Raw genomic sequence first — 23,205 nt, 5'->3', positions numbered from 1 at the left:
TACCATCTTGATATTTTAATTAAGACGATCTACTCGTGTCTTTTTACTTGTCGTTGAACTTTGTAGTTCTTTTCTGGGTACGTAGAAAAAATTCGAGTAGTCTAGATTTTTTTTCAAATTTTCAATAAGTTTTAATCCAAATAATAGAGGAACATCGTGATGGATGACAATGATTCAAGTGCCATGCAACTATTTGTGAGCTTCCAACCGATGGATATTAAATTTCAATCGTTTTGATTATCTATCCTCTACCAAATTAGAAGTTAATTTTCGCGTGTCTTTCTGTTTTTCATAGTTTTTGCCATTCTTCGAAATCCAAGTTCTTTTCTTTTTGCCTGAGTATATATTCATTCATTTTGCTTCCCCTGAATCTAAAATCACCGCCTGAAATTCCATATCTTCCTTTTTCCCAGTTCTTCCCTACTTCAACTTATTTCATTCAGCTGATAATTGATAACATTGGCTTCCTTTTGAACTGGAAAATCAAAAGGAAGCGAATGTTATCATGTGAGTGAAATAATTTGGTGTAGGGAGGAATTGGTGAAAAGGAAGATCTGGACATGCAGATGGTACAATTTGGTTCAACTGATGGGCTCTTTGGCTATTGTTACTTTATTGACTCTCCTTCAGTTTGCAGTTATTACCTGAATATCTAAACTGCTGCCTCTGAACCAATCTCTGGTAAAACACCAAAAATACTCATCCAGGTCATTACGGTATGAGTTCATTGTGATCCGAGATACCACCAGGAGTCCAGATGAGTCCTGTGGACAAAGTAATTGTAGTACCCAGTTGCAATACTAAAAAATTAAAAAGAGTTTCGCGAAAATTGATTTCTATTCACTTGTTCAAATGTATCTAAATTTGATTTCAATTTGACAAGGGTCAGATTTTATGAAAGTCAAGTAGTTAATTTATTCAGATTTGCATTTGTAGATATCGGTATCATCAGCAAAGATACTGTTGCAAGTATTCGGCAGATCATTAACTTGAATTTGAAACAAAATAGGACCCAAAACTGAAACTTGTAGAACACAACAATATTTCGTTATTAAATCGCTCTTTTTGTTATCATTTTGTACAGATTGTGTGTTAATTGGTACAACTGTAGCAAAAAATAATTGGGTGATCGACTGTTTCAAATTCTTTCGATAGTTCAATAAAACAGCATGTCACTGGAACTTTTTTGCGTAAACAGTCATTAATAATTTCAACCATTTTTAATATTGCATCAAATGTAGACGTTATTGCTTTGTCAGCCGAACTGTTTTATTGTTGAAAAATGGTTTTCTTGTAGAAAAGAAATATTCCGAACGCATATAATCTCTACGAATATCTTACCTCTAATTGATACCAAAGTTATTGTTGGGATATCTGTTCCGAGTTTTGATTTCTTGCGGCATTTGAAAATAGGTATGACTATACTTATTTTTATTTTGTCGGAAAATGGTTTTTTTTTCAAAATTTCTACGAAATAAAAAAACTCTTGACAATCAGAACTTCTCAAAAATGTCAACTTTAACCAATTATATAAATATATATATATAAATGTATATATATTTATATATATATATATATATGTATATAATTGCTTAAGGTTGACATTTTTGAGAAATTCTAATTATCTTATTTCTGTTTTACTTAATTGTTCAAACTTTAAATTTATGCCTAGCTTTCTCACGATAAAACTCAATATACTTTCACAATTCTAGTTGACCTGAAGATTGTTCAATTGAATCGTTTTTCCTGTACCACCTTGATATTTTAATTAAGACGATCTACTCGTGTCTTTTTACTTGTCGTTGAACTTTGTAGTTCTTTTCTGGGTACGTAGAAAAAATTCGAGTAACAATATTTTTTTTTTCAAATTTTCAATAAGTTTTAATCCAAATAAAAGAGTAACATCGTGATGGATGACAATGATTCAAGTGCCATGCAACTATTTGAGAGCTTCCAACCGGTGGATAATAAATTTCAATCGTTTTGATTATCTATCCTCTACCAAATTGGAAGTTAATTTTCGCGTGTCTTTCTGTTTTTCTTAGTTTTTGCCATTCTTCGAAATCCAAGTTCTTTTCTTTTTGCCTGAGCATATATTCATACATTTTGCTTCCCCTGAATCAGGAATCACTGCCTGAAATTCCATATCGTCCTTTTTCCCAGTTCTTCCCTACACCAACTTATTAAATTCAGCTGATAATTGATAACATTGACTTCCTTTTGAACTGGAAAATCAAAAGGAAGCGAATGTTATCATGTGAGTGAAATAATTTGATGTAGGGACTAACAGGTGAAAAGGAAGATCTCGACATGCAGATGGTACAGTTAGGTTCAACTGATGGGCTCTTTGGCTATTGTTACTTTATTGACTCTCCTCCAATTTGCAGTTATTACCCGAATCTCTAAACTGCTGCCTCCGAACCAATCTCTGGTAAAACACCAAAAATACTCATCCAAGTGTGTGCTGTCTAGTATATGGCTACACAAAAACTTACACTGCCTGAGCTGAGATGACCAAATTGATCCTTGCATGTCCTGTCACTTCTTTTGCAACATTTTCATATTCTGTCCGTCCCATTTTCTTTCTCAAGGTTTTTCATATCTCTTCCAGTTTTGCTCATTTTTGTAGCCTTGAGAAAAGTGTTCGAATATATATGTATTCATCCATTATTTGAATGAAGTAAAAACTATGACTCCAATCATGTTGAAAAAATCTCAGATATGAAAGAGACTGTTGCATATTTTTTTTAACTTGGTCAAACTTCTCTCTATTTAGATTATATGTTTTTTTTTCGGTCATGTGACTTGTATAACTCTCAAATAAAGTTATCTCCAAAACACAGGGAAAAAAACGAAAATGATTCCAGTATGAACAGCAGATAAAACCGATTTGAGGTCATGTTTGCATAACAGTTACAAACTTGTTACATGATTTTTACTCACAGAAGACCTGCTTCTCACAACATGCAATAGCATTAAACAGTGAGTATTTTTTCATTGAAGGTCTATTTTAAAGTTTTTTTTTCAGGTTGCAAACTAAAAATTAGGAGGATGCGTATTTCTAAACGAAGTTTTTAACGGGACCATACTTCTAAGCGAGATTTTTAACAACCGGCAGCATACTTCTAAACGAGAATTTTAACGGGATCATACTTCTAAACTAGTTTTTTAACGGGATCATACATCTAAACGAGGTTTTTAACGAACGGTTACATACTTCTAGACGAGGTTTTTAACGAACCGTACTATGCTTCTAAACGAGGTGTTTAATGAGACCATACTTCTACGCGCACCCATTATTGCCTCAGCTTCTTTTGCGGATTTCTTTAAAAGTATTAACTTGTCCGAAAAAACATGAAGATAGATTATGTAGAGTCTACCTAAACTATTTACACTATGTGATATCACTGTTTGAGAAGAGCATGTTCTAGCTCTTTTCCAGTCCCCTTTTTGACTTTTATCTAAAGTTGAGTCAATGATAGTCTATTTAAAATACTTTTGAAGTTATTTATTGCATCATAACGTATCAGTGTGAACAAATGAAAAACTTTTTTTTTACAATAATTCTTAACTGCAAATTGCTGTTTGAAGAACTTTTGAACTTTTCTATTTTGTGATTTAACCAGGGGGTGGAAAACTAGATGGGAGTCCAAAAATGATATCTTAGATATAAAGTGTTCTAGATTTCCGGGAATTGTGTCTCTAGGTTCGTACTCTCTCTCTCTCTCTCTCTCTCTCTCTCTTTCTCTCTATCTATCTCTCTATCTAACTATCTCTCTCTGTCTCTCTCTTAAGGACACCCCAAAGTGGTACTTTGGGTAGTGAATTCAGCGAGGCGACCGAGATTGACTACTATGCACAATCAAGAAATGCTTAAGTTGGTGGCAATTATTCTGTAAGGTATTATGTCGCTTGCCAGTTTGTACTGCTCTTCTGGCTGTATCGCTCGCACTCACGTTCGCAAGATTTTTCAATGGTAATTAAATTCAGATAATTATAATTCGGAATACAGAAAAAACTAATTGGCCAGAACATATTCTAATAATCTAATCAAAAAATCAAATGGTTTGCAATTCATCAAAACTGTTGCTCGAATACAATTAAACTTCGCGTTAACGCTAACTTACAATTTTAAACTTTGGCTATCCTCAATATCTATATCAAATATCTCTCTTTCTTGCAAAACCACTAAGTTAACGTACGTACACTAACTTGGGAGAATACTTACCCTCACAAGCATCGAACTGTTCTCTAACTAACTACAGGAACCCGATTACACTCACCAGTAGCTAATTTTATTTTGCCTAAGGATTGGCTAACCGTAACCTTTTCGCTATGTTTGACCATTTGAGTTTTGATTTTAGTTACAGTTACGATCAACCCTACAAGTCCTGACCTGACTTTCACTCTGGTACCCCCTGCGCAAGGTCTTAAGCAGAAACTTCCCCTGAAGACAGTAGTTTTGATTGCCAAATTCACCGTAGGCATCTCCAACTAAGTTTTGCAAATATCAGCTACGAATGACAAATTCACTGTAGACATCTCCACCTAGGTTGTGCAAATATCAATTCTAATTTCTTCTCTAAACCAAGTTATCGCTAACTAACCAGTCAACCAAGGTCTTAATTTAATTTTTCCAGTAAATTTTTGATTTCATGGCGGTGGGCGAAAACTCTTTCCATGGGTAGCTTATTCACATCACGCACCTAAAATTCCCATCTATATTCAAATCTAATCACATCCTTCTAGCTATCAGGGTAACATAATTTGCCTATTAGGAGTCAAATTGTGGCAAAAATTCACCTCCGGGAAGCTAATAAACATCCCGCGCATTCATATACTTTAGGAGACCTACTTTTTATCCAGCGCTTCTATTACTGCTAGTACCCTCAGAGACTACTTTTCTTTAGTCTAGTTGAATATCAATTAATAGTTCTTTCACCAAGCTAAAATGAACCCAGTGTTTGCCAAGTCCACTCTAAAAAGCTCCATTAGTTCAATGTTTCAATGTAAAAGCTGTATCCCTTTCAGCTCCTGCTTCAGTTTCCAAAAAGAAGGTTTCCTCCTAATTATAAGTCAGGTGACCGATTCGATATGAGTTTCCATTGAGTTAGGGCCGCCGGGGAATGCGCCACTTTCTTTGCAATTTTAGACCTAAGCACCCAAAGATCAATTAAAGGTCACTCTGGGATCACCCGGCGTCAGTCTTTAAATCTGGGATCAGAATCCCATTGGGGTCTTACCTACAAAGTTTCACTCATATCCACTTCAAATTTACCACAATATCACATTTGTAAGGTCCAGAAGCACTTTTCCCAAGAAAAGGCTACTAACACCAAAAGGAGTCACCGGAGGAATTTAACTCACAGGGGGTCTTTTTCGGGATTTGTGTCTTTTGTCGCAATAAAAACAATATTCCCTTTTTATGCTAGAGAAACATTTTACCATTAAAAAGTCACTATTTTGTATAAATTGCCTACTTTCGGTCTAAGGAGTTTCTTTCCCAAAAGCTAAAAACTTCCGGTCCAGCAGTCGGATTTACCTCATAAAAAATACATGAAGTCACTGGCCACTACTTTTCATATCTTAAAGTTTTGGCTCCGTGCGATCAGTGGGGCTCAAGAAACGACTTCCAGAATTCTTGTCAGTGACTAATTGCTCCGAGAAAAATACCGGAATTAGGGATCATGGGTCTGGGATTGCAATTTAAAGTTTTCCTCAACTAAGTCTATCACATAATAGGTTTCGGTACCATTCCAGCCGCTCGTTACCAATTTCTAATAGAATTAATTGCACTTCAGTGAAAAGCTAATACTTGGGACAGGGGAGGTTTAAGGATCCGGGTTTTTGCATGTCCGGGTCGAAGCATCTCTAGTACCCCCACATGGTAGACACTTCTCCGTGGTGTGGGGGATCAACGTCTTCGGACGGCGAAGTCTACCGGCTACGAGCCCTCCATACCCAACTAGGAGCTTCATGCGAGGTGCAGCTGGCGTCAAACACTGCCGACATAGAAACACGCTTCAACGTTGTCCCTCATGCGCAGCTATTCAAAACGCTTAATAACAGTTGGGCCCAAGAGCTCTGGATTGGACATAGAGTGGACTCGCGTAACTAACTAACTAACTATCATCTCTACTATACATCCTATGGGGTTCGTACATTTTGCTCTCTTTCTTCCCATTTGTGGGATAGACCAAATCAGTACCGTCTTATAATTTTCACCAGAGGAGGGACTAATTTATTAAAAATTGAATTAATCTGGACTCGACCGTTTGTGTGTTTTTGTCATTAACATATTTATTAGTGAATATCAATTTACCTATTACTCATTAACCTTCACTATAACGCAAGATTTTTTCAGGATAAAACTTTCAATCGAATTCTGAAATTGGCGAAACAAAGTTGGATAAACTCCTGTTTAGTCGAAAGCAAAAATGTTGTCATGAAAAGCTTTTTCTTTACGAGGCCAAACTAAACACTGTTTATGCGCAGAGGTTGTTGGCTTGGTCACTGGAATCCAGAAATCTTTTTTTGAACAATTTAAATCTTTATAGGCACGATCAAAAGAAACACAAGAACAAGTAAGATAAAAAAGAACGGTGCTGTTGCTGAATCTACTTGTAATTCACAAAATACACAGTTTGACCTCGTAATGTTTGAAAGTTTTGAAATTCGAATTCTAATTTTTAAGCCCCACCCTCAGACTACACACAAAAAATATTAATAATAAGCACAAAACTTATTCTTCAAAAGAAGCAAAACAAAGCCACTAGGCCGATTAAAATTCAGTCGAATCTATTGAGGGTCATACATAGTTTTTAAGCGAAAACAAAACAAAATAAGGATAGCCGGTTACTGCGCAAGAATCAGAGAATGTTCTGACCATATTCTTAAAAACACAACAAACATTTTTTTCTTCAAATTATTGTCATTTCATTCGGCGTGGTGCGACAAAAAAGGCTAAAAAAGACGAATCAGGCATAGTTGACAGTCAGAGTAAAATAAGCAAATCAAAAGACAAATGCTGCAAAAAATACAAGAAAAAAATCAATAGAAAATTTGTTTAAAATGTTCCAATTTTTTTTGATGTTTTTTATTCCAAAAAGGCGCTAAAATACTCATAAAAATTATGTTGACCAGAAGAACTAAGTTTTTACATTTTTCATTAACTTATTGTAAGCTTTAAAGCCATTTAAAAAAGTTATTGTAAGCTGGCTCAATCGCTTTATTCGCTCGAATTTAGACAAAAACCAGACACTTCAAACTGATTTTTCTTGACACTGGTAATTTTTTTTTGTGAAAATTTTGATTTCACTTAAATAACGACTAAAAATTGTATGATACATCAATTGAAACTCTCCGCTTCTATTTGTGGTAACTGATTTTGCATGGAAAACAAAAAAAAAAGAAAAAACTAAAACACACCCGAAAACAATGTTCCGCCTCATTTTTCATATGGTCGGAACAAAAAAATAGTTAAAAAGCTTAGGTTCGGCAGTAAATTTGGAAACGCCACCAGAAATTATTTGAACACACTTTTAATTACAAAAACAATAGCTCAATGCACAAAAAAATTCGCGATGTGACAAAATTTTAGGTGGCCGTACAGACCGATGAATTTTTGTGAAAAAAGACAATATTGAAAATAATTGATCATGATCAGATCCAAAACAAGGAATTTTTTGGTTTGAGCCTGGTTATAACTTCTAGCAAGTTTTCCAGAAAAGCCAAAAAAAATCGAATTTTTTAAATAAAAATACATCCAGTTTTCACAAGATTGAAGCGTTTTTGCTAAGCAAACAAAAAAATCGAAAAAAAAAACAAATTATTAAAAACAGATTAGCTAAATTTCAATTTATAAGAACTCGTATTTCGTAATAAATCGCATTCGTAATAAATTCTTTAAACTCTGTAGCTTTATTGGCAGTTTCAGTATCAGCTAGAAGCTGAACAGTAGTTTACCAAAGGAGTAAAGTGAGTTTTTAAACTTCGCACCACTTCCGATGAAAAACAATGCATGATAAGAATAAAGTTTTAACAACTCAGCGTGGCAAAATATTGCAAAATAATTTTGAACTTAAGCTAAGATAGATGGTTGCTCTGCAAATAGCACATGATTACACCATATTCCTTAACAAAAAATTAAATTTTTAAAAACTGATTGTCGTTTTTTTTGCGCTTAATTGGATTTTAAAAGCTTGAACAAAGCAAAAACTTAAGCATAATCAAATCAAAAATTTTTAAAACAATGGTAAGATGGATAACAGTTGTGTTCGAAAATTGAATGGAAAAAAACTGTAAAAAAAGTCAGAATTAAATTCTTTTTGCAGAGAATTTGGTTTTTGAATCCCGAAATTGCTCTGAAAAACTTCAAAAAAGAAAGTTAGCGCTCACTTTGTTTGCTCAAAATTAAACTTAGAAACCGATTTTTCAAGACACTGAGAAATATAGTTTTACTTTTTTAATGTCATTCCAATCACGACTAGAAAGGCTTCAATATGATATATCACTAGACCCTATCCGATTTTTACTAAGCACCCCAATTCTCCCCAGTTTGATTGGGCGGAACAACCAGCAAAAGTTTCAGTTTGAATCCAACTGACATTGTAAGTTTGCTAACTTTACAGAAGATAAGCGATGAAACCACTTGTAAGCTGCAGACTGATCAAAAAAACGAATTCTGTAAACCGAAAAGTTATTCTTCAATTTGCAAAAACGAGAACCAATTTAAAAAATTCCAAATCCAAACATTTTATGTTCTTGTTTCAATCTAAAATGGCTCAAAAAACTAAAATCAAACAAAGAGGTGAAAAAAACAAAAATACACTGGCTATGAACAATCAAATGATTTTGAAAAGCGCTGAAGCCGAAAATAAAACCCTTCCGAAAAAAAAAGAAAATCCAATAAAACAAAAACAAGATTACAGAAAAAAAACTGAACAAAAAGCCATCCAGAAAAATGCAATTAACCATCAATTGATAAGAGAAAAAGAAATGCGTGTTTTTGAATTTTTTGAAAAAAAAATGTATGAATATCATCTGGACTTGAAAAAAAAAAACGCAATCTTTTCCCAAAGTTGTGCAGCAAAAAAAGGTGTTTCATTACTGTTTTAACGTAATGAAACAACGTAAAACCGAAGAAATACAACAAGTGTATCAGAAAAAAGCATACAAAACTTCAAGTTGACATAATCAAACAAGAAATTAGTCTAGCAGTTTATAAAAAAGTTACAAAAAACTTTGATATGATTTATATCTGACTGGACGAGGTTTTGAACTGCTTGGTCCTTTTGCCGAACCTCTTTAAAATTTGGTTTAGAAACCAATGAGAAAGAATTTTTAAACTCAAATTGCGAAAAACTCAAATGAAACCAAACAAAAAAATGTGCAAACACAAATGAGTTTTTTTGTCTGAACTAATAATTATGCGACAAATACAGCCAATTCAACAGCCAAAAAACAACACAGAATGAACCTAATTTTTAGTAATGAACTGAGGTTAAAACACAAAAAAACGTTTAAAAGTTTCTCTTGTTTTTCATATTTTTTCAATTTTTAAAATAAAATTGATGAAAACTATTTCAAAATTTTTTCACAGAGAGGCAAAGAGGAGCATCACGTTATCTGCTATACAAAACTGTATGACTATGATTACTAGCATATGAAAACACTGTTCCGCCTCATTTTTCAAATGGTCGGAACAAAAAAAAACAGTAAAAAAATTTAGGTTCAGCAGTAAATTTGGAAACGCCACCAGAAAGTGTTTGAACACACTTTTAATTACAAAAACAATAGCTCGATGCACAAAAAGAATTGCGATGTGACAAAATTTTTGTGAAAAAAAAATATTGAGAGTATTTTGTCATGATCAGATCCAAAACTAGGACTTTTTTGGTTCAAGCCTTGTTGTTATCTCTGGCAAGTTTTCCAGAAAAGCCAAAAAAATCGAATTTTTTAGGTTAAAATACATCCAGCTTTCACAAGATTGAAGCGTTTTTGCTAAGCAAACAAATAAATCGAAAAAACAAAAAACAAACTAATAAAAACGGATTAGCTAAATTTCAATTTGTAAGTACTTGCCAATTGCATTCGTAATGAATCCTTTAAAATCTGTAGCTTTATTGGCAGTTTCAGCATCAGCTAGAAGCTGAACAGTAGTTTACCAAAGAAGTAAAGTGAGTTTTTAAACTTCGCACCACTTCCGATGAAAAACAATGCATGAAAAGAATAAGGTTTTAATAACTCAGCGTGGCAAATAATTGCAAAAAATTTTTGAACTTAAGCTACGATAGATGGTTGCTCTGCAAATAGCACATGATTGGACCAGAATCCTTAACAAGAAATTAAATTTTTAAAAACTGATTGTCATTTTTTTTGCGCGTAGTTGGATTTTAAAAGCTTGAACAAAGCAAAAACTTAAGCATAATCAAAATTTTTTAAAACAATGGTAAGATGGATAACAGTTGTGTTCAAAAACTGACTGGAAAAAAAACCTTTAAAAAAAATCCGAATTAAAATGTTTTCTGCAGATATTTTGTTTTTTGAATCCCGAAATTGCTCTAAAAAACTTCAAAAAAGTAAGTTAGCACTCACTTTGTTTGCTCAAAATTAAACTGAGAAATTGATTTTTCAAGACACTGAGAATTATGGTTTTAATTTTTTAATGCCATTCCAATCACGACTAGAAAGGCTTCCATATGATATATCACTAGACCCTGTCCGATTTTTACTAAGCACCCCAATTCTCCCCAGTTTTATTGGGCGGAACAACCAGTAAAAGTTTCAGTTTGAATCCATCTGACATTGTAAGTTTGCTAACTTTACAGAAGATAAGCTATGAAACCACTTGCAAGCTGCAGACAGATGAAAAAAACGAATTCTGTAAACCGAAAAGTTATACTTCAATTTGCAAGAACGAGAACGAAATTGAAACAATTCGAAATCCAAACAATTAATCTTTTTGTTTCAATCTAAAACGGCTCAAAAACTCAAATCAAACAAAGAGGTGAAAAACACAAAAATGCTCTGGCTATGAAAAATCAAATGATTTTGAAAAGCGCTGAAGCCGAAAATAAAACCCGGTTTTCATTCCAAAAAAAAGAAAATCCAATAAAACCAAAACAATGTTACACAAAAAAAAACTGAACTTCAATTGATAAGAAAAAAGAAATGCGTGTTTTTGAATTTTTTGAAAAGAAAAACGTATAAATATTAGCTGAACTTCAAAAAAAACGCAAACTTTTCCCAAAGTTTTGCAGCAAAAAAAGCGTTTCTTTACTGTTTTAACGCAATGAAACAACGTAAAACTGAAGAAATTCAACAAGTGTATCAGAAAAAAGCATACAAAAACTCAAGATGACATAGTCAAACAACAAATTAGTTAGTCTAGCAGTTTTTGAAAAAAGTTATCAAAAACTTTGATATGATTTATATCTGACTGGTCGAGGTTTTGAACTGCTTGGTCCTTGGTTTTATAAATGATATGACTACCTCTTTAAAAATTGGTTTAGAAACCAATGAGAAAAAGATTTTTAAAATCAAATTGCGAAAAACAAAAATGAAACCAAACAAAAAAATGTGCAAACACATATGAGCTTTTTGTCTGAACTAGTAATTATGCGACAAATACAGCCGATTCAACAGCCAAAAAACAACACAGAATGAAACTAATTTTTAGTACTGAACTGAGGTTAAAACACAATAAACGCTTGAGAATTTCTCTTGTTTTTCATGTTTATTTTTTCAATTTTTGAATAAAAATGATGAAAATTTTTTCAAAATTCTTTCACAGAGAGGCAAAACAGGGCATCACGTTACTTGCTATACAAAACTGCATGACTATGATTACTAGCATATGAAAACACATCAAAAATGAAAATACTTTAAAAATAAAAGTAAAAAAACTTCCTGAAACAAAATTAACTGCATAAATTGAGTTTTTACAAAGAGCTTTCAAAATGCCTACAAGAAACCGAACCTTTCTGCAGTACCTAACTTAAAACACAAACTTTCAAAGCTTTTCACAAAATTTTCCACTCTAATTAAACTTTTGCTATTCATTTTCATTGAAACTTTTGAGTCTCTAATATTCCTTTCTATAATTTTTTGCAATCTTTTTTAAATTTTCTATTCCCTATTGAAATGTACCTCCAATTTTTCCAAATCATTGACCCCATCTACAGGTACGAAAACATAAAATCTATTTAAATGATACGAACCATTTTTAGTCGAAACGATTTTTTTTTTTTTTATTCATAATTTTTCTCACATTTTTAATATCCCTAATCATGACAATGTGCAAATGTATAAAAAAGACAATTCGCTTTAGTAACTATTCTTTTGATACTTTGTATTGAAGAAAATTATAAAAAACATAAATTTTCCCAATAAGAATTAAACACTGAAATACCTTTTCAAAATTGCTACTCAACCACCACCAAACCAACCCCCACCAGAAACATCCCAAGACAGGCCAATTACACCAACAAATACCAACAATCCCCAACCATCAACACGGATTTCTTTTCAAGACAACCCATACACTTTTGAAGAGCGACACGCACGATTATCTGGACCATTAGAACCAGTTCATCGCCAAGCATCTTTAAGCGAACCAACATATAATTTATATCCCACCTTACAACAAGATCTTAATCGAGTAAGACATATAAGCCAAAATCAAAACACACTTGAAATAAATAGACAAATATTGCAAGAAGAAAAAGAAATTTTCAAACCCCTAGAGTTCATTTTGACATACCCCAATCGCCGACACCAACTACATCAGAACTTTCAAGCATTACACTACCAGAAACTCCCACATTTGCTTCACAACAAAGCATCTCAAATATTCCATCAGACTATCTAGGTTCAACTCCAATATCAGAACAAATTCGGGAAAATCCTTTTGGCCCCCCAGACACTACCGAAAGACCACCATATTGGACAACACACTCATATAATCAAGGTGAACCAAATTTAGTGAATGAACCAATAAATATTTCTTCTGATACAACATTATCATCTCTACCAGAAACACTTTTACTTCCATTAACACCATCTTTAGGTCAAATTTTCTCAACACTTTTCCCCCTTAATTTCCCCACCAATCTTGACGTAAGATACCAAGAACAATCATCAACAAATACCCCTCTATGGTTAGATTGGATTACTTCCGTAGCACCTCCCCCACTATTTGGACAACATCAAGAAAGTAGCCGACTCCACAATTGGGCACTAAACAGATTACAGTATAGACAAGATATTCACAAAGATATTCAAGAACACAATTTTCAAATACTTCAACAAAATAGTCTCCAATTAAAGTTTGAAATCACAGTCAGACTTGATAATATTGTTCAACACCTTTTTCTCCTAAGTCCACCAAATATAACAGCTCAATCAATACCTCCCCCATTTATAGCGACTGAAGTCATTTATAATACGACAGATATACCAAAAACACAATTGGATATATCACCTTTTTTAACCCATACTCAGGATTATCATATACATGTATATTTTAAAAATATTGACATTTCAACGCATCTTTTGTCTATTTTTTTCCGAACAAAACACAAATCCATCTCCTCGCACAGGACCTCAAGATTTGTTAGTAACACATTACGATTGTGAAGAAAATGAACAAAAAACGCTAAACAAATATGCAAAAAACCAACTAACCCAATGCGAATCAGAACCACAAGCTATAGAAACAACAAACATAGTAGCAACATTATACTCAAAAGCCCGAGCAACAACAATAACGGGCTATAAATTTACAGCAACTTTTTTCGAAAAAAAAGTACATTGTTCACAAATTTTAAATGGAAATAAAAAACGTCTTTATCACGAATCATTCTACCAAAGTAAAATAGAAAGACTTTTACATCTAAGTCCCGAAGATTGTAAAAACGAATTACTCAGATTAAACTTGACAAAGAATTAAAAATCAAATAGAAAAACGACATATTAAACTAGACGAAAGATATCCATACAACGGCGCACACGGACGACTAACTTATGACATTCACGACAAACACTGGATACCACATATTGGAATAAAAAATCCTTAAACTGCAAAGCAGATACAAAAGATAAAGGATACCAAGAAATATTGTTTTTTGACTGGAAAATACAACTCGAAAAAATACAACTCACACGAGATTTAAAAAATAACACTAAAAGTTATCAGGGCATCAGTCTACCTTGCAAAAATGACCAAGGCTATTGTGACCATACAACAAGGACACAAGCAACAACTGTTTGGTTTCTCAAAGATACTTGTACAACATTTCAAGTAGCAAAAATCCACGCCCGAATGATTAAATTCCATAAAAAATATGTGATTGAATGCATTCCATTTGACAATGTCAATCCAAGTCAAATAAGAAGCCGCAACATTAAATTTAGGAAGATTCACATTATAGAAAATAAATTAACAGCTTTTCAAATCTACCATGAAACACAATTTGCATGTAAATATCAAAATCCTCTCCACAAAACACAATACTCCGAAATACTTGTCGAATTTGACGAAGGTTTTGATATGACCACTGGAAAACTAAATTATAATCCCCATATAACACACCACCCTCTCAATGAAGGAACATCTTACATCCCAGTAAACCTCCTAAATACACAGAAAATTCTGGTGGAAAAGTAAAACCACGAGACACTGAAAGCACACGAATACAAGAATAATCACTAATGAGTAATACACATTTTGGCGCAATACACTATGACATCCGCTTAGATATGAAATTAGACTACACAGTTGAAAGAATTTTTCAAGAAATGTTGCTTTCAGAATTAGAAACACTACATCAACTATGTGAATTGGAAAGAACTCAGATTCTACAATCACTCGCACTAGCAGTTCTAAAAATACCCTATGCATGATATTTATAAACCGGAAATAGATCAAACTTCCTTGACCATGAAGGAAATATATTATGGTTTTGTACTTGCACCAAAAACGTATTACCATTATATGTTTTTGAAGATAAACGTTGTTACAAACGAATCCCGATATTCTATAAAAATAAAGTTCAGTTTGTTGATACACTTTCAAGACGAACATATTTTTGGTATACCGCAGTCCCATGTGGATCAGAAAACAGCCACAACGTTGTAAAATGAAATCCTGACGAAGAAAAATACTACCTACTCACACCATAACCAACATTAATGCAACCATTGAAAAAGTTTTCTTCCGAAAGTATTCAAATTTTTGCTCGAAATCCCATTTTTGATCTACAATCAAAAGGAATCTACTCTAAATCAGATATACAATATCACATTCGTACACAACAGTTTTAGTAACTATTAACACAAATTTACACCATACAACGACAATCGATATATCAAAATTTAAGAAAACTTGCAGCAACCGCAAGATTCTCAGACATCTATACACAAGACTACAGCGGATATTAAAGATTACATATAACTAAACGGCGAAAAATATAGACCACAAGATATCTCAACAAGAAATTTTTTTTAGTTTTGTAACTTTAAAAAACGAAATCCTTGCCTTTCTAGGATGGCCATATTACATCTTAGAAAGATTGAATATCATATAGGCTATATTTAACTTTATTGGAGTTTTTTCTCATTACTAAAAGGAATCTATAACACATGTGCAATACACACAAAAGAAAACCGACAAGCAAGCGTAGCACGCATACTATTTGCAAGATTTTTTGGAATATTTTCATCATCAAAAAACAAAATCCTCTTAGATGCACAAATTAAAGAATATAATACAAAACTATCAACAAACCCCAACATATACGACGAAACAAACAATAATACAAATGCATTACCTACAGCACCACACTTACCAAATCTCCATCATAACCATCCATTATAATTAGTCTCACAAAATTTTGAGAACTTAGCAATCATAAACCCCCCAAAGTTGAGACCAAGTCACGTACAAAGCCCCATTCAACATATAGTGACACGACACACCCAAAATGACAATACATATGAACAAATCATTGAACAGCCCCATACCACCACTTTTCAGTCTCAAAATAATCATTTTTTTAGCCCACGATGAGCAGACAAATTGGATCACTCCACCGATCAGACTCCCACCCTGCCAACCTCCAAAATTCAATCCATATTATCCCACTTTTTGCTTTTCCGCCACCTGATTCACAACATAATAAAACATCATCATGCATGAATTCTGATACTAACTCAAACAATAACACAATTTAATAACTTCGATGTAGAAACTCTCAATGAATTTGCAGATTCCGAACCATCCCCTTCTACCCACAACCAGACCAACTCCTCAACCTTCTCAAAACCCCCCTTTCAACATATTCAACCTCAAAACTAATGTACATCTCCCTACACTCCTTCTCAAGTGACCCCAACATACTCCCTATTTCATTATGAACGATCAATCAACAGTTCCCCAGATAATATTCAAATTTCTAATGATTTAGATAACTTTAAAACAATACAACAACAGTTACTATCTCCCCACACTCTCACTATTCACCAACTATCATCAACGATCACATCATCAAATCCACCAACACCTACACCAATTTCAGATAATACTCCATCACTCGCTCAATCATCCACATCAACAGAAACATCCATCAGTACTAACCGAGCTTATAGAACCTTTAAACGTAAATTCCCAAATCACCCGATTCCATCCAAACCCGGAACCGCCCGAGAATACGTAAACCATCCAGACCACACCAATACTACAAATTATTTTCAAATAACCCTACCTTTATTCCCCCAATGTACACTAAACATTGTTTAATTATTGAATTTAAATTTTAAAATTGCACTAACAACAACTTAAACAGGCGATAACAAGTTTCCAACTTTCCTTTAACCCGGTTGGAATGGAATTATAATAAAACCAAACTAACCAACGCAGCTAAATAAACACCATAAAACACAAACTAACAGCATGACCAAGAAAAGAAAACCCACAGTACCCAAACTGGATTAAACCAGCTTAAAACTGGACAATTTATTCTTTTGAAGACTATTACCAGGTAAACACCAAAAAACCGCAAGACAAATCCAAACAAAAAACAATTTGATTTTTGAGAAAAGGAAACAACCAAAGTAACTAAAGAAAAACCAGAAATAATATAACAAAAGCGTTAGCACAAAACAGGACACCTTAAAAAACCAGCATGAAATCATACTCCCACTCCTGGCCTAGCCCACCAGAGAGGATGTCCTGAGCATGCTCTATAACCGGCCTAACCCAGCGTGCTACATCCACGCTTTGTGACCACACTATATTTTTGACAAGAGGTACTCAAGTGTGAGTAACTCTTAAAAATAATTGAACTAAAATTAAAACACTTTTGCAAAAACAATTAACAAAAATCATATCTAAACAATTGAATCAACAAAATTTTAAGAAATGTAAATCATAATATACAGTACATAGATCACAAACAACCACAAACCACACAGACGAGCATCCAAAGACTAGAAGATCCCATCACACTCATCCTACAGAATGACTAAACACAACCGACATGACGCCTACAATCACGACTCAAAGAGGATTTAGAGTAGGACTTGACTTCGCAGAAAAGGATTTCATTGAATCAGTCCAATGACCACCTCGATGTTCAAGTATACGTACAGATCCGAGTTACAAGGCTTTCCCTCCAAACACAATCTCCAAGCCATTCTCAGACAACAATGATACTCGATCAGTTCTCCATCAAAGCAGAAAAATCAATCATAGCAAACCATCTTGAAATCAGATTAATTTCGTTGGCGGTCATAGTCTTTGTCGAACGACAGCTAACAACTTCATATCGACGATTCCAGCTTCCTGGAGCATTCTTCTCCAAGAGCGAAACAAGAAATGATGCTCGCCAAATACCAACGATCATCATCCATACTTCCTCACAGATAGAAGATAAAAGATTCAAAACTCTGTAAATACCGGATGGATGGAACCAGATCTAAACTACATTTTATTATTGGTTATAATTTAGATATGTTATCACTATAAAGTATTGAATATTAACCAATCTTGATCCATCTAACTAACAATCCACTTATTTGTAAGTGCTGAAATTAATTGTATTTTCAGCACCAGAAAGATTTGAATTTAACTTAGAAATTAGTTACTTCTCCAAGCGACCTCCTACGCAATAAGCCAGTATACTCTAGATCTATTGAGCCTAGCAGAGACTAGTTAAACACCCTGAGACTAGAAGATATAAGAGTAAGATTAGGGTCGGTATGTATTAGACTAAAAAGTTGCACGAATCTATCCGGCCGAAAAAAAGATAGCGTGACGAGCAGACGGTGTAACCTATCCGAAATTACTCTATGAGTTAAACTTCGAATATAACTCAGAAAGTTCGTCTAACTTTTTTTTCAAATTGTTGAGAATTGATATTTGGTTTTGTTTTTTATCAATTATAACAGTTTTGTCTTGGAAAAACATTTTTACCAGAATTAATAATGAACCGAATGAAACTTTGTTCATTATAGTCCATTATGGGAACACTTTGTAAACAGGAACCTGCGTCGAATGGTGTCAGTTGTTTTTGTTGAAACAATGAAGCAGATCTTTTCCTGCTAGTTTTCAACTTCAACATTTTCTCTTTCTTCCACACAACTGATTAACCTATGCAAGTTGTTTCATTTCCAAAAAAAATATTTTGCAGCTCTGACAAAACTCACTTTTTTCCAAAAACCATTGTTTTTTAATATATTTTGCACAAAAATTGACAATGGCAATTGTGAAAAAGGATGTTAGTTGGAGCAACCATTTTTTGACCCCTTTTCTTGTACAATGAAATTACATTTGCATTTTTGAGAAAAGCTGGAAAACATTTTCCACAAACGTCCTATTAATTATTAGCTTCAACAAAGTGCCGCTGTGAAATACAGTCTTAAGTAATCTTTTAATTGGTGCGCTGTGCTAAATTGAAAAATTCAACCAACTGTTTTGAAGTGTCACTTCTTAATGAGTTCGTCAAATTGTAAGTAATTTATTTTTGGCTGGTTTTTTAACTGTTATTTGGTTTTGCCAAAAAAACGTTGTTTTTGTGATACAAAGTTTGTTCTGCATTGTTTCGTTGCTTTTTTTTCAGTCTTTTATTCAGCCAAGAACAACTTTCCTAAGCGTGCTTACTTCTTTTTTTTTGTTCCGACTTTCGATACGAAAGTAACGGAATATTTGTGCTCGGGGTGGGTTTTTTTTCTTCAGACAAATTTCGACTTTTTAACTAGCCATTTTTGACGGAATTTATTTATATCATTCAAGAAGTATTGTGTCTTGAGCTTAAATTTGAAAAGATCTTTCACCTGTGATCATTTTTCGTAAAGTTATGAGGGTTTAAAGATTGCCATTTTGGCCATTTTGACCAATTTGGGACAATTAACGCGCAATATAATTTCGTTTGTTCGAAGCTGTTTAAGCTTGTTTTCAAATCAAATTGTAGCCGAAATAGCGGGCTTGGTTTTTTCCCGTTTGATACAGATTTTTGCTGGAAAACTAAAAACGAACCTCACTTGAAAAAAGACAAATTGTAACTCGTGTATTAATTCGCGTCATGAATTTTTTTTGTTTTTCATAGACTTCGTTGTGCCTATTTCATATTTCTTTTCAAGATGTCGAAGTCAAAACAAATATTCTCATGCATCCTATGTCATCGAAAAGATGAAGACGATCTTAAGTTGGGGCCAAAAACCTTGATCAAAAACAGAGACAAATAATATTTGGGCAAAACATTTATGAGTTATGTTTTAGGTTGTATAACTCATAGAGTAATTTCGGATAGGGTACACCGTCTGCTCGTCACGCTATCTTATTTTCGGCCAGATAGATTCGTGCAACTTCTTAGTCTAACACCGATCCTAATCTTACTCTTATATCTACTAGTCTCAGGGTGTTTAACTAGTCTCTGCTAGGCTCAATAGATCTAGAGTATACTGGCTTATTGAGGCTGCTGAAGTTCTCTTGGAGAGGTAACTAATTTCTAAGTTAAATTCAAATCTCTCTGTTGCTGAAATTACAAGTAATTTCAGCACTTACAAATAAGTGGGTTGTTAGTTAGATGGAATATGATTGGTTAATTTTAAATATTTTATGTTGATAAAATATCTAATTTATCCAATAATAACATTTAGTTTAGATCAGGTTCCATTTAAGATCAAATTCTTACGTTACTAAGCAGTAATTTTTGGTTCCTTTTTAATTTTGGGGACCGAAAAACGCCATGGCTTGACAAAACCTGATTTATCAAGAAAATCATTGAGGCGACCATTTTTGATATCAATTTAGTGCGAAGTAAAATAATTAAGAAAAATGTTGACTTTGGAAAACTGTTGAGTCCTATTTGATTCAAATGAACTTAAAAATGCCAAATTCCAGAAACGTTCTGGATTATGCCTGATTCAACGAGCAAGATAATCGAAAACTTCTGCAAAATTGGATGGACTATTCCTCTGGAAAACTATAGCCATATTTCATGCAGAAATCGGAAGTATAATCACATCTGAGCAAACAAAAACTGTATATTGGAAATCAAAATTTGTTGACAGGGCGACCTGTTCAGAGTTTCATATGCATTGTCGCATCCCGTTTTCTGGCTTTTAATACTATTCTATTTGATTACAAGAAAATTTCATACGAACCAATCGTATTTCATAACTATTCTTTAAAATGTTTGTGGAAAACAAGACTAATTCATATAATCAGACTACTTTAGGAATATGCATAATGAAATTGATCTCCTTACTTAATCCTTTTCCACCACTTTTATGAGATATGGTGAGATACTTAAGGAATGAGAGAAAGAATAGGATCATTATTGGACTAAAAAGTTGCAAGAATCTAACCGGCCAAAAATAGATTGCGTGACAAAAACAGGATGTTTCCTGGCTGAAATTAATATATGAGATAAAATTTTGTCGCTTATCAAAAGAAAATATTGATAAATTTGAGTATAGTGTAGAATATAGTAGCGTTCTGCAACCTGCGATTAAGAAAATGTGCAACAAATTAAGCTACACAGGCTAAATGAGATTCATATAAAACCAGATTGCTCGTATGAAGCTCTGGTTGTTCTGATTGCCTTTTAAGGTTTATGGAGCAGTAAAAAAAAATTTAAAAAAATGTAATCAAATAAAAAAAAATTTTTAAATAAAATTTGAAGATTTTTATGAAAATCATCCCCAACACGCCATATTAAGTACAAAAGGATAGATTTCGCTCCTTGTAACATATTAATTATAGCAAATAAGCCTGTTTAAACCAATTTATAACGATTTCCAAGACGGATTAATCCTCCGCTTACGCGCTAATACAGCGAAAAGTATCGCTTGTTAATTGTCCCAAATTGGCCAAAATGGCAATCTTTAAACTCCCATAAGTTTACAAAAAATGATCATAGGTGAAATATCTTTCCAAATTTAAGCTCAGCAAAACAATAATTTTTTAATGATAAAAAAAATCCATCAAAATTTGATAGTTAAAAAGACGAAATTTGTCTGAAGAAAGAAAATCCACCCCGAGCACAAATATTCCGTAACTTTCGTACCGAAAGTCGGAACAAAAATCGTATAAAGAAAATTATTCCATGCTTAATATAACTTTACTAAAAATTGTCAAGTGAAATTTTGATTACAAGAAAATTTCATACGAACCAATCGTATTTCATAACTATTCTTTAAAATATTTGTGGAAAACAAGACTAATTCATATAATCAGACTACTTTAGGAATATGCATAATGAAATTGATCTCCTTACTTAATCCTTTTCCACCACTTTTATGAGATATGGTGAGATACTTAAGGAAAGAGAGAAAGAATAGGATCATTATTGGACTAAAAAGTTGCAAGAATCTATCCGGCCAAAAATAGATTGCGTGACAAAAACAGGATGTTTCCTGGCTGAAATTAATATATGAGATAAAATTTTGTCGCTTATCAAAAGAAAATATTGATAAATTTGAGTATAGTGTAGAATATAGTAGCGTTCTGCAACCTGCGATTAAGAAAATGTGCAACAAATTAAGCTACACAGGCTAAATGAGATTCATATAAAACCAGATTGCTCGTATGAAGCTCTGGTTGTTCTGATTGCCTTTTAAGGTTTATGGAGCAGTAAAAAAAAATTTAAAAAAAATGTAATCAAATAAAAAAAAATTTGAAGATTTTTATGAAAATCATCCCCCACACGCCATATTAAGTACAAAAGGATAGATTTCGCTCCTTGTAACATATTAATTATAGCAAATAAGCCTGTTTCAACCAATTTATAACGATTTCCAAGACGGATTAATCCTCCGCTTACGCGCTAATACAGCGAAAAGTATCGCTTGTTAATTGTCCCAAATTGGCCAAAATGGCAATCTTTAAACTCCCATAAGTTTACAAAAAATGATCATAGGTGAAATATCTTTCCAAATTTAAGCTCAGCAAAACAATAATTTTTTAATGATAAAAAAATCCGTCAAAATTTGATAGTTAAAAAGACGAAATTTGTCTGAAGAAAGAAAATCCACCCCGAGCACAAATATTCCGTAACTTTCGTACCGAAAGTCGGAACAAAAATCGTATAAAGAAAAATATTCCATGCTTAATATAACTTTACTAAAAATTGTCAAGTGAAATTTTGACAACAGGATCAACAAAACAGCTATCATTAGAGCAAAGAACTGAATGTTCCGACTGCTCCTAAAGGTACCAAGAATAAGTCATTTTTTTAACAAAAATTAGGTTTTGATAAAATTCCCAAAAACACATTTTTTAAAATGTTTTTGTTCCGACTTTCGATACGAAAGTAACGGAATATTTGTGCTCGGGGTGGGTTTTTTTATCTTCAGACAAATTTCGACTTTTTAACTAGCCATTTTTGACAGAATTTTTTTTAGATCATTCGAAAGGTATTGTTGACCTGAGCTCAAATTTGAAAAGATATTTCACCTGTGATTATTTTTTGTAAAGTTACGGGGGTTTAAAGGTTGCCATTTTGGCCAATTTGGGACAATTAACGCGCTATATATTTCGCGCTATTAACGCGTAAGCGGAGAGTTAATCCGTCTTAGAAATTGTTCCACATTGGATGAAAGAAGCTTAATTGCCATAATTGGTTTGTTACAAGGAGCGAAACATATCCTTTTGTACTTTATATGGCGTGTGGGGGGTGATTTTTTAGAAAAAATTTCACATTT

The 23,205-nt window shown here is 33.2% G+C and overlaps 1 protein-coding gene across 1 annotated transcript in view; it reads left to right on the top strand.

The window, feature by feature from the left end:
• The first annotated feature begins 2,177 nt into the window (after positions 1–2,177).
• The window catches only part of LOC134843729 (protein virilizer homolog), a 550,828-nt gene continuing 529,800 nt past the window's right edge, over positions 2,178–23,205 (top strand). The window contains exon 1 of the mRNA XM_063859975.1: positions 2,178–2,189. The gene's annotated coding sequence lies outside the window, so the exon portion shown is untranslated. The remainder of the gene's footprint in view (positions 2,190–23,205) is intronic.

Source organism: Symsagittifera roscoffensis, chromosome 4 (genome assembly GCF_963678635.1).
Source record: "Symsagittifera roscoffensis chromosome 4, txSymRosc1.1, whole genome shotgun sequence".
Lineage (NCBI taxonomy): Eukaryota > Metazoa > Xenacoelomorpha > Acoela > Convolutidae > Symsagittifera > Symsagittifera roscoffensis.
The sequence above is the reverse complement of the archived record's forward strand: the minus strand, read 5'-3'. Positions and strand labels throughout refer to the sequence as shown.